The 21,629-nt window shown below is 37.3% G+C and overlaps 1 protein-coding gene and 1 pseudogene across 5 annotated transcripts in view; one reads left to right on the plus strand and one right to left on the minus strand.

Moving 5' to 3' along the window:
* NCOA1 (nuclear receptor coactivator 1) overlaps nt 1-21,629 on the minus strand; it is a 251,137-nt gene that overhangs the window by 158,151 nt on the left and 71,357 nt on the right. The window lies entirely within an intron of this gene.
* On the plus strand, nt 14,450-14,788 carry LOC112412768 (thioredoxin pseudogene; annotated as a pseudogene).

The raw sequence follows: 21,629 nt of genomic DNA on the forward strand, positions 1-21,629 counted from the left end.
AGAATTACGCAGCAGAGGCACATAGCAAAAACTCCAAGAGAAAGCCCCTGTTTCTCACTGGAGTAAAAGGGTCATCTGCAAGCTGGAAAGTGTATAAGCTTGGGGGTGAGGTTTCCAGTTCCTTCTCTTTTCTTTCTCTTCTGACCCACTCTGAAGACAGTCCAAGTTATAAAGCTATACTACTGAGGCAGGAAACCTAAAAGCTTAAGAGAAAACTGGCCCCAACCTCCTAAGGAACTAGAAAAAGGAGCCATCGTTGTATGAAGAGTATTGGAGCGGGGGAACTCCTCACTTCTCCTTTTTTTCCCCCTAACCTTTCAACCCAGGAGGGCCTCAATGGGGTATAACTGTGCAACAGTGAGGTGCGGGGGGAGAGGGTAGCACCAAGACTCTGAGAGAAAGCAACTTCAGCTTTCTAATGAGAAGGCCAGGAAAAGACCCCTGGGAGCCAGAGAACATAAGCAAAGTCCCCAAGAGTACAGAGACAGAGAAGATTCCACAAGGTGCATAAGTATAGATAATAAAGAGGTATCATTTTTTCCCCCAAATGAATCTTTAACCCAATGCAATTCTAATCAAAATCCTTCATATTCTTATTGTTTTAACTTGATGAATATATTCTAAAGTAAGTCTGTAAGAATTACTACCAAAAAAAAAGAGCAAGACAAACATTTTTGGAAGTCTAGTGAGAGAAAACTTAAAAGTTACATTAAATAATATAACATTAAAAGAGTATGGGGGGCTTCCCTGGTGGCGCAGTGATTGACAGTCCCCCTGCCGATGCAGGGGACACGGGTTCGTGCCCTGGTTCGGGAAGATCCCACATGCCGCGGAGCGGCTGGGCCCGTGAGCCATGGCCGCTGGGCCTGCGCGTCCGGAGCCTGTGCTCCGCAACAGGAGAGGCCACAGCAGTGAGAGGCCCACGTACCGCAAAAAAAAAAAAAAAAAAGAGTATGATAGGGCTTCCCGGGTGGCACGGTGGTTAAGAACCCCCCTGCCAATGCAGGGGACACGAGTCTGAGACCTCATCCGGGAAGATCCCACATGCCGTGGAGCAACTAAGCTCGTGCGCCACAACTACTGAGGCTGTGCTCTAGAGCCCACATGCCACAACTACTGAAGACCGTGTGCCTAGAGCCCGTGCTCAGCAACAAGAGAAGCCACTGCAATGAGAAGCCCGTGCACCGCAACAAAGAGTAGCCCCCGCTCGCCGCAACTAGAGAAAGCCCACACACAGCAACGAAGACCCAACGCAGCCAAAAATAAATAAAATAAATTTATGTAAAAAAAAAAGAGTATAAATACATAGCAATATAAAAAGAGATCAAAAGAACATTATATAGACAGACAAATACACGTATATATGGGAATCTTATATATGATAAAGGTAGACTTCAAACAGTGGGCAAGAAAAGAAACATTCAATAAATGCAATCAGAAAGAATTAACTAATTTAAGAGAAAAAAGTTAGATTTCTACATAACATAATTATAAAAATTCTGAAAGATTAAACAAAAAATATTTATGCAGATGGCCAACAGGTGTATGAAAAGAAGCTCAATATTGCTAATTATTATAGAACTGCAAATTAAAACTACAATGAGGTATCACCTCACACCAGTCAGAATGGCCACCATTAAACATTAAAAAGTCTACAAATAACAAATGTTGGAGAGGGTGTGGAGAAAAGGGAACCCTCCTACACTTTTGGTGGGAATGTAAACTGGTGCAGCAACTATAGAGAACAGTATGGGGGTTCCTTAAAAAACTAAAAATAGAGTTACCATATGATCCTGCAATCCCACTCCTGGACAAAACTCTAATTCAAAAAGATACATGCACCCCAGTGTTCACTGCAGCACTGTTTACAATGGCCAAGACCTGAAAGCAACCTAAATGCCCATCAATGGAGGAATGGATAAAGAAGATGTGGTACATATATACAATGGAATACTAAAAGAAGATGTGGTACATATACACAATGGAATACTACTCAGCCATAAAAAAGAACAAAATAATGCCATTTGCAGCAACATGGATGAACCCAGAGATCATACTAAGTGAAGTAAGTCAGAGAAAGACAAATACCATATGATATCACTTATATGTGGAATCTAAAAAAATGATATAAATGAACTTATTTACAAAACAGAAACAGACTCAGACATACAAAACAAACGGTTACTAGAGGGTATAGCAGGTTGGGGGGGGTAAACTAGAAGTTTGGGATTAACAGATATATACTACTATATAGAAAATAGATAAGGACCTACTGTATAGCACAGGGAACTATACTCAATGTCTTGTAATAACTTATAGTGGAAAAGAATCATAACTGAATATATATATAACTGAATCACTTTGCTGTACACCTGAAGCTAACACAACACTGTAAATTAACTATACTTCAATTTAAAAAATGGTTAAAAAAATTTTTAAATGATAGAAGACCAACAGCCAATAAACATATGACAAAAAGAAGTCAAATAATTGCAACTTAAATGACATTCCTTTTCTTTTCTTTTAGATTCCCATTATGTTTTTAAAATTTTTAAAAGTCTAAGTATATGTGTGTGTCTGCATTCACTTAAGTGTGTCAAATCTTTGGATTTTTCTACACTAAAAAAAGAAAAGAGAAAAAATTAGAAGAAATCTGAATACATACTTATCTTCTAAACTTCTATACATAAGAAAGAAAACATATACAATTAAAAGGCAAATAAAAAGGGTAAAAGTATTTGTTTTGACACTAAGTATCAAGAACCTTAGAAAATGTTGATGCCTCCCTGAGAAACTGTCACAATTGAGGAAAGTCTTCAATTCTAGACTCATGTTTGACAGCTACATGACCAGATAAATCACACACCACTTTGAGCAGCAGTTTCTTCATTGTTAAATATGAATACAAGCCACGAATTCTCAGGGTCACTGTGATATTTAAAAGAGCAACAAAGCATGTAAAAAAGTCAAAAAACTATAGAGGAGATGGTTGACCCGAGGCCTGTGAACTCTGGGGGACTTCAGAAGGTCCTCGAACTCTCTGAACATCTGTGAATGTTTGTGAAAAGTGACTACAGCTTTAAGTAAACTCTCCAAGGGGCTCCTGATCCAAAAGAAAACTGAAAAGCACTACAAGCAAAGAGCAAAATCAAAGTGAAGATATTCTTCCCGCTTGATGCGTCCAGCTTCATGTCTGGCACATATAGGCCGAAATCAGGAATTCACTATAAAAATCCAAGTAGTATTTAAGAGGATATTAAAGTTACCCCATTTATTTCAAAACCCCTCAGAACAGTACTTAGTGATTTCTTAGCATATTAATTCAACCTCTGACGTAGTTGTAAAGAGAGCCTGAAATCAGGAAAACAGTATTACAGTCAGTCATAGCTATTTGGATCAATCACATGAAATTAATGCAATCCACTCTAGAAAATGAGAGTAAGGGTGGGGGTGAGGGTGGTGGCAGTAAATAAATTTAATATATTTAAAGTAGTATTCTAAATTCATTAAGATATTCATAATTAATACATAAGCTACCTTGGGACATTCTCTTGAAGCAAACAAAAACTAGAGGTTTTATGTATATATTTTTAATAAAATGGGATATAGAAAATTATTGCTCTTTCTGAAAAATAATTAAGACTAAAAGATTAATTCTAAAACTTCTACTTCTAGATGGTGAGCCATACTTTCATTTAAAAAAAAATTTAAAGCCCTATAAGTGAGGCACACTGATAAAATTCTACCCAGTCAAGCATATGGCAAGCAGACTAAAAGGTAATATTAATTAAAATGAAAACTAAATAATTAAGAATTTAAAGTACTTGAGGACTTCCACTTCCGGAAAGGTGGAATAGATATATTTTTCCCTATTCTTCTCACTAAGTAAAACTAAAAGTCCTGGACAACATATATAACAAATATAAGACGACTCTAGGGCTTCCCTGGTGGTGCAGTGGTTGAGAGTCCGCCTGCCGATGCGGGGGACGCGGGTTCGTGCCCTAGTCTGGGAGGATCCCACATGCCGCGGAGCGGCTGGGTCCGTGAGCCATGGCCGCTGAGCCTGCGTGTGCTGAGGCTGTGCTCCGCAATGGGAGAGGCCACAACAGTGAGAAGCCCGCGTACCGAAAAAAAAAAAAGAAGACTCTAAAGGAGAAATGAAAGCAGATCAGGTAGAAATCACCAGATCAAAGGAAAACAACATAGTGGTGAGTTCTATGGGTTTTCTTCTGTGCCCTATATATTCTAGACTTGGAGTTAAAGAAGCTGGCAACCTAGAAATACCAATAGGCCCAGACCCTCCAAAAAACCAAACAAACAAAACAAATTCCTGTTCTCCCAGCCAAGTGATCAGGAAAGAAACAATCCAGACAAAAAGCTGTTATACCCAGGCAAACACTATAAAACAAAACAAAACAGAACTGTGGCGCCAGCATCACCAGCAAAGGTCAAGTGGAGAGCCTAGACTTCCACCTCTGCCAAACTGTAACAAGGTACCCCATACTCCACACCACAGTGGTGTCAGAGAAGGCCATTTGGGAGTTGGTCCCTACCAGGTGATAATGAGACCTCCTTCCGCTTGGTGTCAGTGAAGACCACATGGAAAGCTTAGATGTCCAACTGGCAGTTAGAAGGTGTACTTCCCCCTTCCTGGTGTAGGCTGGTGTCAGAAGAGGCCTAGTGGAGTCAGGCCTTTCACCACTGCCCAACAGTAAAAAGGCCCTCCCCTCCCCCTCAGTACAGGTGTACACTGAGGCACACCTGCCTTCCCAGCCAAGGAAAAGTCAGTGGAGGCCAGAACTCCCATCGCTGACAAGCAGTAATGAGGAATCTCCCACCAACTTGAGAGTCAACAGAGGCAGAGTGAGGAACTTGGACTTCTATACCCTCTGGGCAGTAATGTGACAGAGCACTCCCCTCTTTCCCATGTTGGAACAGTGCCAGAAGAAGCCAACTACATCAGAATGTGTAAATATGATCCTGAGTCGCAGAACATAATATCCAAAATGTCCAGGTATCAAATAAAAATCACTCATCATAACAAGAACTCTCATAACACTCATTGTAACAAGAAATATGTCAAACTGAATGAAAACAGACAATCCACAGAAGCCAATACCAAGATGAGGAAGATGGTAAGATTATCTGATGAAGACTTTTTTTTTTAGTGGTAAGTAATATTTACTGAACATATATTATGTGCTTAGCTAATGCTATAAACATATTATACATATTAACTCTACCCTTACCATAATCCTGTGAAGCAGTTACTGTCACTAATTACTGTTATTAATCCCATTTTACACATGTGAAAAGTGAGGTACATAGAGATTAAATTACAGATAAAAACCCCAGAGGTTGCCCGGATTCATAAAGTTATTGAGAGGTAGATCCTGGCTTAGAACCCTGATGGCACCCCTCCTGACATAATGTTTGAAGTGGCCATTATAAAAATGTCTCAAAGAGCAGTCATGCACATGCTTGAAACAAATAAACAAAAAGATAGGGAGTCTCAACAAAGAAAAAATACACCAAAAAGAAAAGACTTCAGAACTGAAAAAATATAAAAACTGAAACAAAAGACTCAACAGATGAGAACTACAGTAGAATGGAGAGGACAGAGGGAAGAATCACTGAACTGGAAGACAGAACAATAGAAACTACCCAATCTGAACAACAGAGAGAAAAAACTGAAAACAAATAAACAGAGCCTTGGGGTCCTGTGGGACTACAACAAAAGACTTACCTTCCAGGACTTCCCCGGTGCAGTGGTTAAGAATCAGCCTCCCAAGGCAGGGGACGCAGGTTCAAGCCCTGGTCTGGGAAGATCCCACATGCTGTGGAGCAACTAAGCCCATGCACCACAGCTACTGAGCCTGCGCTCTAGAGCCCACGCGCCTAAAGCACGCGCCTAAAGCCTGTGCTCCACAAGAGGAGCCACCGCAATGAGAAGCCTGTGCACCGCAACAAAGAACAGCCCTTGCTCACCACAACTACAGAAAGCCCGCATGCAGCAATGAAGACCCAAAGCAGCCAAAAATTAATTAATTAATTTTTTGAAAAATAATAATTTTTTTAAACTCTTAAAAAAAAAAATTTATCTTCCATGTCATCTGAGTCCCAAAAAGAGAGAAGAAAGAGAGTAAGACTGAAAAAGTCCTCTAAGAAACAAAAACTTGTAACTTCTCAAGCTTGGCAAAACACACAAACTTACAGACTCCAGAAGCTAAGTGAATCCTACACAGCATAAGCCCAAAGCAATCCATATCAAGACAGGTCACAGTTAAACTTCTGAAAACTGAAGACAAAGAAAATGTAATGAAAACGGCGAGAGAGAAATGATGCTTTAACTATAGGGGAAAAACAAATCAAATGATAGATTTCTTGTCTGAAACAAAAGAGGGGGGAAGGAAGTGGCACTGAAGTCCACATCTGATCATGTGTTTCTATATCTGTTTCTCTCTTGTTCATGACTCTTGGCATGCCTGGACTCTGAAGATTGAATGTCAGGTATTGCATAACAAAAACTGTAGAGGCTGTGACTGATATTATCTTTTTCAATAGAAGATTTTCTTTAGTTTCTGGTAGGCAACAGGAGCTAATCCAATCAGAGATTAAGCTAATTTGAAGCCAATTTTCAATCATATTAAGACTTATCAACATGCACCCCAATGTTCATAGCAGCATTATTTACAATAGCCAAGATATGGAAGCAACCTCAGTGTCTATTAAGAGATAAATGAATAAAGATGTGGTATATGTGTATACACACACACTCACACTCACACAATGGAATACTACTCAGCCATAAAAAAGAATGAAATTTTGCCATTTGCAGCAACATGGATGAACTTAGAGGGTATTATGTTAAGTGAAATGAGTCAGACACAGGAAGACAAATACTGTATGATAACACTTATATGTGGAATCTAAAAAATAAAACAAACTAGTGAATATAACAAAAAAGAAGCAGACTCACACATATAGAGAACAAATTAGTGGTTACCAGTGGGGAGAGGGAAAGGGGAGGGGCAACACAGGGGTATGGAATTAAGAGGCACAACTATTATGTATAAAATAAGCTACAATGATATATTGTACAACACAGGGAATATAGCCAATATTTTATAATAACTATAAATGGAGTATAACCTTTAAAAATTATGAATCACTATATTGTACACCTGTGACGTAACATTATACATCAACTATACTTCAATTAAAAAAAAAAAAAAAAGACCTGGTCTCCTTCTCTGGTTCACCCTTACTGTTAGGATACAGTTATTTAGAGATCTCAACTGAAAACCTCAGATATGTACCAGAACTCCTCTCTTTAGTACCATGAGACTGCTGGAAATTCTGCTTAGCTTCTCAACCTCTTAGTAGTCACCTTCAGCTCAACTTTTCTGCCCATTGGCTTGTGCAGTTTACTAATCTGCGGCAAATTCTGGTGGAAACATGGTTCAGGCTTTTGGTTCAATTCTCTATGCTTATATTCTCTTCACCACCTTGGTCATTCAAGCTCTAGATGCCTTGGTAACCCTGAACTCCAACAGTCTCTCCACCCCTGTAAGATGACCAAAAGGTCTCCTCAGTTTCTGTTTCTTAGCAACCACTGTATGTTCAACTCTCCTGCCTCTTCGTGGTATCATCTACAAAGTGAAAACTCCCCGAGAGATTATTTATGTGCCTTTTCCCATTGATAAAACTCAAAATTCAAAAATAAAAACTCTTGGCAAGGTAAGAACAAAAAATGAACTTCCCTTCTTTGTTAAAACCTATCAGAAACCAATGGTAAACATTATACCTATGAATAAAGTAACAGATGCATTCTCATGTATGTTAAGAACAAGTTAATAACGTGCGAAATCACATGTACTATTCAACACAGTACTGGAAGGCTTACCCAATGCAATAAATTAAGGAAAAAAATATATTAATGCTAGAAAGGAAAAGACTCCCCAAAAGTCATTATTTACATATAACGTGAATACCTATCCTTATAAAACTCAAAGGGAATATAAAACTCATAAAGACAGATCTCTATCCTTGTAGAAATTACATTCTAGATTTGGGGAGAAGGTAAGGAAGATAGGTAATAACAACAAACATAATAAATAGGTAAATTATCAAATCTGCTAGAAGGTGACAAATGCTGTGAAAATGTAAAGTAAAATAAAGGAGGGAAAGGGGAAATCAGAACTGGGAACAGACGGACTACAATTTTTTTAAAAAAATCAGAATCACTCCGTCCCAGAAGAAACAAAAATAAAAATTACCTAGGAATAAAGAATTCTGTGGAATATGAGTAAGGTCTTCTAGTAGAAAACTAAGTTTCCAAAAGAACAAAACTTTTGAGTTTGAATGTAGAAACAGTCAATATACCTAATAAAAATAATTTTTCTCAAATTAATATATAAATCCAGATAATATCCTAGCAGAATTTTTCATGCCTCTTACGAAGTATAGTAATAACGTAGAGAAAAGACATGTATATGCATATACATATATATTTAAATAACAAAGAGAATTATGAAAAACAACAAACCAGTTTTATTTATCCTACCAGATATCAAAAGGAAAAAAAAAAGAAAGAAAAAGGAAAAAAAAAGTCAGAGGATAAAATACCTAAACATGAAAACTTAATCTCAAGTTATTGTTGTTTAATGGGTATAAAGTTGCAGTTTTGCAAGATGAAAAAGTTCTGGAGATCAGTTGCACAAGGTGAATGCACTTAATACTACTCAATTGTACACTTAAAAATGGTTAAGATGGCAATTTTTATGTTACGTGTTCTTTATAATTAAAAAAATGTAAGTGAATACTTTTATGCCTCTAGGCAAAGAAACCTTTCTCACATAAACTAAAAAGTACACATAAGTCATAAAGGAAAAGACTGATTGATCTGACTGGTATAATTTCTGAATACCAAAGGACAATATAAGCAAAATGAAAGACTAGTAAAAACCTAAGAGAAAATATTTGGCATCATAAAAACAGGAAAAAAAAAAAAAGGATGAGTAATCAAAAGACCTAATGAAATTCTACAAATCAATAAGAAAAATGTTCAACAACCAACAGGATAAGAAACAAAGCATACTGTGAATAGGCAATTCCCGTTAGGAAAAATACAAATAACCCTAAAAAATAAAAAATAGGAAAAAAAAAACCTTACTAGTAATTAGTGAATTAAATATTAAAGACTAAGAAGACATTTTCCAAAAAATTTGAAAGCTAGACGGTAACAGTTCACATGTGTATGAAATGATACTCTCAAAAACCTAATGATAAAGGTATAGACTGAAACAACAGTTCTGGAAGACAATCTGGCAATATCTTCCAAATCAAAACTGCATGTATCGGGACTTCCCCGGCTGTCCAGTGGTTGGGACCTTGCCTTCCAGTGTAAGGGGTGCAGGTTTGATCCCTGGTTTGGGGGGCTAAGATCCTACATGCCTCGGGGCCAAAAATCCAAAACATAAAACAGAAGCAATATTGTAACAAATTCAATAAAGACTTTAAAAATGGTCCACATCAAAAAAACATCCTAAAAAAAAATTGCATGTATCATCACCCTATATATGTGCCTCCTTATAGAAAATGACAACACCTTCTATAAAACAGTCTTAACAAAAAGAAATCAAACCTGAATCACATCAAGCCTCCATACCTAACTAAAAATTTACAGAAAATGCAGAGAACAAAAAACAAGTTAAACAATGCCATGGGATTCAATAAGCAAGAGCTAGAGTATGGAAAAAATCTGCAGGGCAAACCACCCAGTCTCTTCAATCAATACTGCAAAATTTAAAAAAGAGAGACAGGGAGGGAAGGATGGGAGGAAGGAGGGAGGGAGGAAGAAAGGAAGCTGGAGACAGAGAAAGAAAGGGGAATCAGGGAGATGGAGTGAAAGAAAGAGAGAAGGGACGGGAGAAAGAGAGGGAGGGAGAAAAAGAGGAAAAATAGTTTGAAAGACTTTTTTTTAAAGGTATATCAACCAATCAAACTGTAAACCTCATCTGGATCCTAATTCAAATAAGTAAAAAAATATGGAAGAAAATGTTTCTGACATTAAAACAGTTTAAAATTTGAACACTGACTGAATATTTAATGATACTAAAGAATTATTGTTGGGCTTCCCTGGTGGCGCAGTGGTTAAGAATCCGCCTGCCAATGCAGGGGACACGGGTTCAAGCCCTGGTCTGGGAAGATCCCACATGCCACTGAGCAACTAAGCCTGTGCGCCACAACTACTGAGCCTGCGCTCTAGAGCCCGTGCTCCACAACAATAGATGCCACCACAATGAGAAGCCTGCACACCACATCGAAGAGTAGCCCCCACTCTCTACAACTAGAGAAAGCCCACGCGCAGCAAAGAAGATCCAACACAGCCAATAAGTAAATAATTAAATAAATAAATAAATTTTTTAAAAAGAATTATTGTTAATTTTCAAGTGTGATAATAGTGTTTTTCTCCAAAAAAAAAAGACCTTATATTTTCCAGAAACACATGAAATATTTGCAGATCAAATGACACGATATCTCAATTTGTTTAAAAAATGTGAGAAGGGATAAAGTGAGAGTACAGATAAAACAAGATTGATCATGGGATGATAACTGTTGAAGGCGAGTAGAAGTTCACTCTTCTATTTTGTCTACTTGAAAATTTCCCTATAAAACATTTGAAGTGCATATACCATATGGTTCAGCAATTCCACTTCTTTTTATCTTAAAGCAACTATCATGCAGGTGCATGAAAAAGTACATACAGGACACTCCTGACTCCACTGTTTGTAGTTTTAAAAAATTATAAATAATCTGCAGTAAAAACCCTGAGGGCCCAAATAAAACTGATACAGCTATCGTACAAAACACAATGCAGAAACTGAAAATAACAACAACAAAACACAGATCTAAACATGCTGGAGAGTGAAAAAATCATACTGCCAAAATATATAAATATACCCCTTACAAAAAATAATCCATACAATACTATATATTTCCTACAAATATGTGTGTATATATGTATACTTACATATATAAATCAGTGTATATATGTATGTAAGTACATAAATATAAATGGACTGAAAATATCTGAAAAGATAGACACCACGGAGAGAAGAGGAAAGAACCAGGACTGTAGAAATGCTCAAGATGGACTTTAGTTTCACCAATCTTTTTAGCATTTTAAAAAGGAGAATTACTTCTGTGGGTAAAACTTATGTTTAAAAAAAGAACATTAATTCACATTTTTGCTGTCTCTTTGCGAATCAATGAATCTTTTTTGACTTCTGTACAGAACCAGAACCAAGATATACCTCCTAGAAAATTAACTATAAAACATACCCTTCTCTAAATCAAGAACTTATAGACAAGAATGTAATCAATCTGGGAAAAAAATATTAGGTTCAACCACACAAAACTGCCAACATTCTAACATTTTTGCCTTCAAAAAATGGCAATTTCATGAGTTTGACATAATAGATTTTCGTATAGCAACACTAGCATTGCAGGAAATTCATTATATTTATATATACTCTACTCCCGAAAATTTGTATGAAAACTAAAATGTGTGAAAAGATAAAAGGGGGATACTATTAAGTTTTTCAAAAACATGTATGTCCCTAATTTCACCTAACCTGTTGTCAACAATATAATTACGTTTCCACATTTTCTTAAAAATCTGTTCTCTTACTTCACACACAATATTGGATTAATATTCTTTAATCCAATAAGCGCTGACTAAAACCAAAGATTTGTAATTTTCATCTTGGTCTTAACTAATATTCAATTTATAAGCATACTTATCATTCTCAGCTGAATTTCTTTAATCTTCTACTCATTTTTACAAAATAAGAGCAAATATAATAATATACCAAGAACTGCATAAGTAATTTTTTTTAAGATGGTAACACTTCTGAATCCAAAATATTGGATAGACACAACTAGGCAAAATCATGTTAGTTGGTAACTGAGTCTCATTTATTCACATGAAAAGCAGAGTATAATGTACAAAAATGTAGGTTGTATTAAAAAAGTCAAAAGGAGTGCTTGGGGCTTCCCTGGTGGCGCAGTGGTTGAGAGTCCGCCTGCCGATGCAGGGGACACGGGTTCGAGCCCTGGTCTGGGAGGATCCCACATGCCGCGGAGCGTCTAGGCCCGTGAGCCACAGCTGCTGAGCCTGCGCGTCTGGAGCCTGTGCTCCGCAATAAGAGAGGCCGCGATAGTGAGAGGCCCGCGCACCGTGATGAAGAGTGGCCCCCGCTCGCCGCAACTGGAGAAAGCCCTCGTGCAGAAACGAAGACCCAACGTAGCCAAAGATAAATAAATAAATTATTCTTATCATCACAAGATCCTAATACCAAAAATAGACTTCAGGAATTGGGTTTTACCAAAATTTGTGGGAAAGATGCAAGAAATGTCTTATTTTCTATTCTTCCTCTTAGATCTTCACTCTATCTCCCATCAATGCATTCTCCACACTGAAGATCAAAGAGACTTCATAAACCTCTCTTTTAAAATGTCTTGATCAGGTCATTCCCCTGCTTAAAGTCCATTAAGTCCTACAAGGACTAAATGATGTGGTTACTCTCCATTCTTCAGTCGTACCATTTTTGCTATTTTTCCCATTGTTCTCTGTGTTCCAGGTATGCACTCTTTTTCTTTTTACTTTAGCTTCACTTTTTAAAAATTACATTTTGTAAACTATCATACAATAAAAGAAACTTTTTTGCATGTACAGTTCTATGAGTTTTAGCAATACATATAGAGTCATGTAACCACCACCACAACCACAATACAGAAAGTTCCATTACCCCAACAGAAACTTCATCCAGTTGTCACATGAATCAATAATTTATTCCTGGGCTTCCCTGGTGGCGCAGTGGTTAAGAACCCACCTGCCACTGCAGGGGACATGGGTTCGAGCCCTGGTCCAGAAGATCCCACATGCCACGGAGCAACTAAGCACGTGCGCCACAACTACTGAGCCTGCGCTCTAGAGCCCGTGAGCCACAACTACTGAGCCTGCATGCCACAACTACTGAAGTCTGCATGCCTAGAGCCCATGCTCCACAACAACAGAAGCCACCACAATGAGAAACCCGCGCATTGCAACGAAGAGGAGCCCCCCCTCACCGCAACTAGAGAAAACCTGCGTGCAGCAACTAAGACCGAATGCAGCCAAAAATAAATAAAATAAATAAATTTAAAAAAATAATTTATTCCTTTTCGTTGCTGAATAGTAATCTACTGTATGGATGTACCATCATTTATCTATTTACCCGTCAGAAAAACATCAGGTTGTTTCTAGTTCGGGGTGATTATGAATAGAACTGCTATGAACATTTGTGTAGAGATTTTTATGTGAAATTAAGTTTTTGTCCTCTAGAGTAAGTACCCAGAGGGTGGTTGCTGGGTTATATGGTACTGTATGTTTAACTCCATAAAAAAGTACCAAACTGTTTTCCAAAGTGTAAAAGAAAAATCATTAAGGTTAACACCACCACGCCACCAGCGATAATAACGTTGATACTGTACTCCGCAATATAATGTAAAGAAAGGGGTCCTTCACCTCTTGTAGTATTCTTCCCAAAACACTATAGCCTAAGTGTAATCATCGGAAAAACATCAGACAAACCCAACTGAGGGATATTCTACAAAATACCAGACCAGTACTATTCAAAAGTGTCAGAGCTATCAAAAAGAAGGAAAGACTAACAAATTTCACCCTGTACTACCTTTGCAACTTTTCTGCAAATTCCAAATTTTCTTTTTTTAAAAGAAATGATTTTGATTTTAAAAGAAAATGATTTTTAAAAGAAATGATGATTTTGAACATCTTTTCATGTATTTATCAACCTTATATCCTCTTTGATGGAATGTCTATGTCTTTTGCCCATTTTTAAACTTAGTTATTTGTTTCTTTACTCTTGAGTTTTGAGAGTTCTTTATATATTCTTAACATAAGTCCTTTATTGGATATGTGGTAGTCAAACATTTACTCCCACTTTGTAGCTTGTATTTTTATTTTCTTAACAGTGTCTTTCACAGAGCAAAAAGCTTTTAATTTCTATGAAGTCCAATTTATCAATTTTTTTCCTTTAGTGGATCATGCTTTTGGTGTCATATCTAAGTATTCTTTGCCTAACCTCAGGTCACAAATATTCTCCCTTATGCCTTCTTCCAAGAACTTTACAGTTTCACAGTTTACATTTAGATCTATGATGCATTTTGAATTAACTGTTATATAAAGTGTGAAGTATAAATCAAAATTCTTTTTTGCATATGAATGCAAAGCCAACACCATTTACTAAAAAGGTCACTGTTTCTCTCCTGAACTGCTTTTGCAACTTTGTCAAAAATCAACTGGCCAAAGCTCTGTCCAGCCCCTTGGATCCGTTTTCATTGCTTCCACCGTGAGGTCGCTCATCGGACCCCAGCAGCCAAAATGGTGAAGCAGATTAAGAGAAAGTATGCTTTTCAGGACGCCTTGAACAATGCAGGAGAGAAACTCCTAGTAGTCGACTTCTCAGCCACACGGTGTGGGACTTGCGAAATGATCAAGCCTTTCTTTCATTCTCTCTCTGAAAAGAATTCCAACGTGGTGTTCCTCAAAGTAGATGTGGATGACTGTCAGGATGTTGCTTCAGAGTGTGAAGTCAAATGCATGGCAACCTTCCAGTTTTTTAAAAAGGAACAGAAAGTGGGTGAATTTTCTGGCACCAATAAGGAAAACCTTGAAGCCACCATTAATGAATTAACCTCATCATGTTTTCTGAAGACATGACCAGTAAACAGCCATTGGCTGTTTAAAACTTGTAATTTTTTTATTTACAAAAAGGAAAGATCAAGTATAAACACTATATACCTAACTGCCATCTGATAAGTGACAATAAAATATTAACTCTACCCTTTTAAAAAAAAAACATCAACTGACGATATTTCTGTGGATCCTATTTCTGGACTGTCTACTCTGTTCCAATGATCTATGCATCTAACCCTTTGCCGATACCACACCATTTTTATTTCTGTACTGACATTCCTTTAGTACCTCCAATATGCTCCTTCGTTACTTCAAGAACTTCAGATATGCTGGTTCTGTCTTCCTGCACATTCTTCCGCTCTCACCTAGTAACTCCTAACTCATCTTTCAGAATTTTAGCTTAAATGTCACTTTCTCAGGAAAAACTCTGCATCATGAAAGTCAGAGAGGTTTCAGGAGAAAGCAGAAAAATATCAAGATGCATCAGTCCAATAGGGCAGCAGTCCCCAACCTTTTTGGCACCAGGGACTGGTTTTGTGGAAGACAATTTTTCCACGGATGGTGGGGGGGATGGTTCAGGCGGTAATGCGAGTGACGGGGAGCGGCAGACGAAGCTTCCCTCACTCACCTGCCCTGCCACTCACCTCCTGTTGTGCGGCCTCGTTTCTAACAGGCTGTGGACTGGTACCAGTCCACAGCCCGGAGGTTGGGGACTCCTGAAATAGGGCATCCAGTTACCAACTCAGCAAGAGTTAGAGACTACCAATGACTTTAAGAAGTTATTAGGATTTCCTAAGCTTTGTCACACCTCTGTGTTTATTTCTGGCATGACCAGCACCCCTTCTCTACCTCTTACTCCTTCTACCTTTCCCGTAAAGCTTAGCTGTAAAATCCTAAAAGCAAAAAAGGGGAAGTGTACTTATCATGCTGGCAAGTAAGGAGGAGCTGCTAATACGTCACTCCACTTCTGCCCTGGGTTAAGTGTTGGAGATAGAAAAGAGTCTCTAAGGAACAGAAGAAAGTGGATGAATTACCTAGGACCTAGACAAGGAGAAAACTAATCTAGGTTTAACAACAAAAAGGTACATCCCCCAATGAAAAAGCTAAGACAGTAATGAGTAAGACGCTGATCTTTGTATTAAGTAATTACAATTTAGAGAACTAGTTAGGAAAGGAAGGTTAAGACTTCTTTTAAAGAACCTCTTCCCTTAAAATGCCAAGTAGTTGACAGTAATGATTTCAAAATACTATAATCAGAAAAAAGAAAAGCAAAGTTAACTAATATTTTCTGAGCATTGTTATATGCCAGGGACTGAGATGGATATTTTATGTATGTGTTCTCATGTAGTCTTTATAAAAAATCTGTGAAGTAGATATTATTATTTCTACTTTATAGAGAAAGAAATTGAGTTTATACAGCTAGATTGGCTCTATTTCCTCTTTGTTCTTATTCTCGTAACTTGTTTTTATAACTATATTCATGAAAAAATAAAGCAATATACAAAAAGATCTCAAATGAGAAAAGACAATTAACAGACACCAGTACTGAGATGACAAACATGTCTGAATTATCTAACGAGGATTTTAAAGCAGCTATCAGTAAAATGAACTAAAATGCAATTACAAACACTACTGAAACAAATGGGAAAACAGAAAGTCACAGCAAAGAAACAGAAGACATAGAGAAGAATCAATGGAAATTTTAGAACTGAAAAATACAATAGCCAAAATTAAATTCAACGGATGGTCTGAACAGCAGAATGTCGATAACAGAAGAAAGAGTCGATCTTAAAGAAAGTGAACTTAAAGATCGATCAATAGAAATCATCCAGTCTGAAAAAGAGAAAAAGAATAGATTGAAAAAAATAATGGAGCCTCAGGGATCTGTGGAACAATTACGTAAGATCTAACATTCACATCATCAAAATCCCAGAAGAAGAGGAGAGAAAATGTGGGCTGAAAACTTATTTGAAGAAATAATGGATGACAGTTTTTCAAATTTGGTGAAAATCATAAACTAACAAATTCAAGAAGCTGAGCAAACTGCAAACAGGTTAAACCCAAAGAAATCCAAACATACACACATTATAATAAAGTTTCTCAAACTAAACACAAAGAAAAAAATCCTGTAAGCAGCCAGAGAAAAACAATGCATTACCTACAGGGGAATTTCTCATCAGAAAACCATGGAGGCCAGCTGTACCAATTCCAAAACAATGCATGAGTACTTCATTCCCTAATTTATTACAGTTATTCAATAAGTACAAAAAGGTTATTCACTATTGTTTCAGTTAATTACCCAGGAGGTTGAACTCTTTTCCTTACGTTTGTTTACTCTATGTAAACTCTATTTTGACCTAATGGACACGACTTTATCAATGTACTTACTGGAATCTTAGTGTTGTAAATATTTTTAAAATATTCATAGCTATTTTAGATAGGATTTAAGGTCAAATTTGTAAATATTTTCCATTTTGTTATTTTTCTTTTTAATTTTGTGCTGGTTTTTTCATATAGATGTACTTAATTTTTTAGTCAGTTTTTGAGTCTTCTTACTTTGGGTTACTATTTGCATAGTTTCACTAGTTTTCCAGTTTTTAAAAAGTTAACCATACATTTGCATACAGACAGGTTCAACACTAATTTTTCTAACTGCTACCTGATCACCTCAAAAATTAATGAAATAATTCTATCACTTGATAGACTTTATGCTTGCTATTGTATACTGAATTCCTAAATCATATTTTCTCAATTCTAAAAATGCTTTTCTTAAAATAATATTTTTAGGTTTCTGAAACTAGGAGAAGTATCAGAATTAATGTCCAAAAAAGGTACCAGTAGTTAAGCAAAAGAGTAAGTTGTGATGTATGTAACTGCTTGCCCATGTGTAAACCTATGGGAAATACCTTCCCATAGAAGGTATCTGTTTATCCAAATATCACCACAGCTGAATTTACTGCATAGTAAGCCTTTGAATTTTAAGTTAAATCTGAAAGCCTAACTGTCGCTTGAAAATGTTTTCAGAAAGCACTGAAATAAAAAGCTATTGTGATGCAAAAATTGTCTGTTGCGAGACAAGCAAGAGCAATTAAAGGCAGTAGAAATTACCCAGTCCCTCAAAATAGATCACAGAATTAGCAGAGCTGGGAGACACTGGTGTGACCAATTTACATTTTACAAAGTACTATTACCCAAGGGCTGGATATCTGTCAAAAGTTTCCAGCTGACTCAAAAAAGAAGTTATTTAATTCACAGTTTATAGAAAAACTGAAACCATGAATTTAGCCAACAAAGAAAAGCAGTTAAATTCCAAACATTTCCCATATGACTCAAAATTATACTGACAATCATAATGTATAGAAAAGCAGCAACAGGTGAGGAAAATCAGCATTTCAGTATGAAAAAGGATTAGACTCACTCTTGTATTACGATTCCAAAGAAGATGGTATAGAAACTGTATGGATAAATGTATGCTTCTGTCAATTAATTTCTAAGAAGGATTAGAAAAATAAATTTAATGTTTCTTCTTTCTTTAAAGTATATTCAATCGATAGTATATATCACAATTAATAGTCTTAGAATTGAGAAAATACACTGTGTGAATATATTTGTCTATGTCACTTATTTGCTCATTCATTTCTGGGTAAAGGGAAGCAAGAACAGAGAAGCAGGAACAAAACTAAAGATAATAATGAATAAAGATCAAACCCTTCCAAGATCCTAAAGGTTACTGTGATGCAGAAAAACACATGATGAAGTAAATACAACCCAGTGAAAAATGACAACCAGATAGATAACTTACTAGCAAATAACATAGCCAAAAAAACCTGATAAAATTAAAGGTAATAGCAAATTGAAATAGCTGAGAAAAAGTAAGTAAAAATAGGTCTTAATTCAGTTGAAAGTAAGAGTATTAAGAACTTATTAAAACTATGTAGTACCTAACCAAGATTCAGAATACCATAATTCTTGATCAACCACCCTACCACTGCAGTAGGTTCCAGAGAATGAAAGTGAGAAGGGATGTACCAAAATTGCCTGTTTATTATTATCAAAGGGTTTGGACCATAGGCAACTAGGGACTCCTCTGCCTCAGTTACAGTTAAGCCTAACATCTGAAACACTGAGAACAAGCCAAATGATTTCCTGGCTTCTTTTATTTAGGTCCACATCTTAACCCACAGAAAAGAAGGAAAAGATAATCGAGTACTTCTACAAACAGCCATGATGGAGTAACGGGGATCTGATTAATCCTTCTGGTTATACAACCAAACTGGATAAAATAAACAACAGCTTTCAGATATTGGACAACAGTCAAAGCAGGAGTGGGATCCCTGAGAAAAGAGAAAAAAAATTAGGTGAGACCTCCAAGTGCCTCACTTTACACCCTTGAAGCAGTTTCCAGGATGCAGGGTAAAGAGGGAGGACTTCAACAGAGCCTGGCAGTCTCAGAGAGCTGAGACAGACTGACAATGTTCAGGGAAGCCAAAGCAGCCAGAATCTGGTTAAAGCGTACCAGAGAGAAGGGACCTGCAGACATAGAGCTCTGGAAACCTGTAGAGGCCTCCCCTCAAGTCTTTGACAGGTCATCTGCGAGAGGAAACTACCTAACGTTGGGGAAAGGACCAATGAAAAACAAATAGGTCAAAGAAGTCCCAAAACTCATACAAGGGTAGAGATAATTTGCATTCCCACCAAGTAGAGTGAAAAGACCTCATAATGACAGGGATAGAATAGGATAGTTATACAGGTAGTTGTAGAAGTCCAACTAAGGGACTATAGATAGAGAGGGAAACCTAGGAAACTTTGGGAGACCACTGTTAAGTTAATGATCGTTCAAGAAAGCTATTGGAATGTCGTGGAATGAAGCAGGCTTGCTTAACTATAAAGCCATAAATAAAAGCACAAGATATGCCCCAGGCCATTAGGTGGAAGAAAAATGTCACCACCCTTCTACTGACTTGAATAAGTGCTATGATAATCCTAGTTTGACCTCATAGGGTGAGACACTCTCCTGACTGATACGAAGGAGGAACTAGTGATGTAAGCCCCATGTCTACTCGAAGAAGGCAGTCTTTTCCCCTCCCCCTTTCCTTTGACTATAAAATTGTAGCCCACTTAATCCTCAGGGCAGAGCTCCCTTGCCTGCCTGCTTGCATCTCTTACAAGCGTCCAATATTAATAAATCTACTTCTTGCCTATCACTTTGCCTCTCGCGGAATTCCTTCAGCGCTAAGACATAAGGAACGTGAGTCTCAGTAAGTCCAGACACCAGGTGAGTGACTCTAATTAAAAGACCGTGGGTTGGAGTCCCAAACAGAGTTTTGGTCTGGTTCAAGTCCTGGCCGCATGCGTTCAAATCCCTGCTGCATGTGTTCAAGTCCCAGTCTGAGTTACACGGTTTTAATAATACATGAAACATTAAGTAAAGTCCTCAAAAAGTAGCAACTCTAAATTAGCTCAAGGAAATAAGGATGCCCAGGACCCACCCTACCAAAGCTTCCTCAAAACAAAGTGAATCTCAAAAAGCATCAAAGTGATTTCAAAAAGTTTAACTGCATGCCGAATTTAGACCAACATTATTTAAAGGAATACAACAAAATCCAACACCCAGCAACATAAAATTCACAATGACATCCAATGAAAATTTACAAGGCATATAAACTAAAAGGAAAATATGACCTACAACCAAGAGACTAACAGATCAATAAAAACAGACACAGAACTAACAGATAGACGGAACTCAGCGGACAAAGATATTAAAAGAACTACTATATATATGCTCAACATGCTCAAGAAGGCAGAGAAAGACATGGCGATGTTTAGGTGAGAAGGGCAAGATTTTTTTCAAGCCCAAATGAAATTTCTAGAAATAAAAAACACAAGATCTGAAATGAAAAATACACTGGATGGGATTAATAGCAGATTGGACAATTAATTTGAAAACACACAATAGAAAATATCCAAAATGAAGCACAAAAAGAAAAAACAGAAAGGGAGAAAGGGAGGAAGGAAGGAAGGAGGGAGGGAGGGAGAAAGGAAAAGAAGGGGAACACCAATAATTTGTAGCAATACATCAAACTAATATACATGTAATTGGGGTCTAAAAGCTAGAGGGAAGAAGGTGATAGAAAAAAATATGTAGAGAAATAATAGGCAAATGTTTTTCAAGCCATAAACCCACAGAACAAAGAGGCTCAACAGAATACAGGAAAGATAAACAAAGAAAACCACACTTAGAAATATCATAATCAAACTGTTGAAAACCACTGATTAAGAAAAAATGTTAAAAGTTGACAGAGGTAAGGAAAAAGACTCATTATGTACAGAAAAAGACTTCTCATTGTAAACTATGCAAATGAGAAGTCAGTGTAGTAACACTGCTAAGTACTGGAAGAAAAAAAGTCAACTTAAAATTCTATATCCAGGGTTTCCCTGGTGGCGCAGTGGACAGGAATCCACCTGCCAATGCAGGGGACTCGGGTTCAAGCCCTGTTCCAGGAAGATCCCACATGCCACAGAGCAACTAAGCCCGTGCTCCACAACTGCTGAGCCTGCGCTCTAGAGCCCGAGAGCCACAACTACTGCAGCCCGCACCGCTGGAGCCCCTGCTCCGCAACAAGAGAAGCCACCGCAATGAGAAACCCACGCACCACAACGAAGAGTGGCCCCCGCTCACTGCAACTAGAGAAAGCCCATGTGCAGCAACAAAGACCCAACTCAGCATAAATAAATAAATAAATAACTCTATATCCAGTTAAAATATATTTCCAAATGACTATGGAAATGTTTTTAGACAAAGGCTGAGAAAAATCCATTATAAGGCATGCACCCTTTTTTTTTTTTTTTTTTTTCGGTACGCGGG

The sequence above is a fragment of the Neophocaena asiaeorientalis genome, unplaced genomic scaffold (genome assembly GCF_003031525.2).
Source record: "Neophocaena asiaeorientalis asiaeorientalis breed wild unplaced genomic scaffold, Neophocaena_asiaeorientalis_V1.1 scaffold345, whole genome shotgun sequence".
In the NCBI taxonomy this organism is placed as follows: Eukaryota; Metazoa; Chordata; class Mammalia; order Artiodactyla; family Phocoenidae; genus Neophocaena; species Neophocaena asiaeorientalis.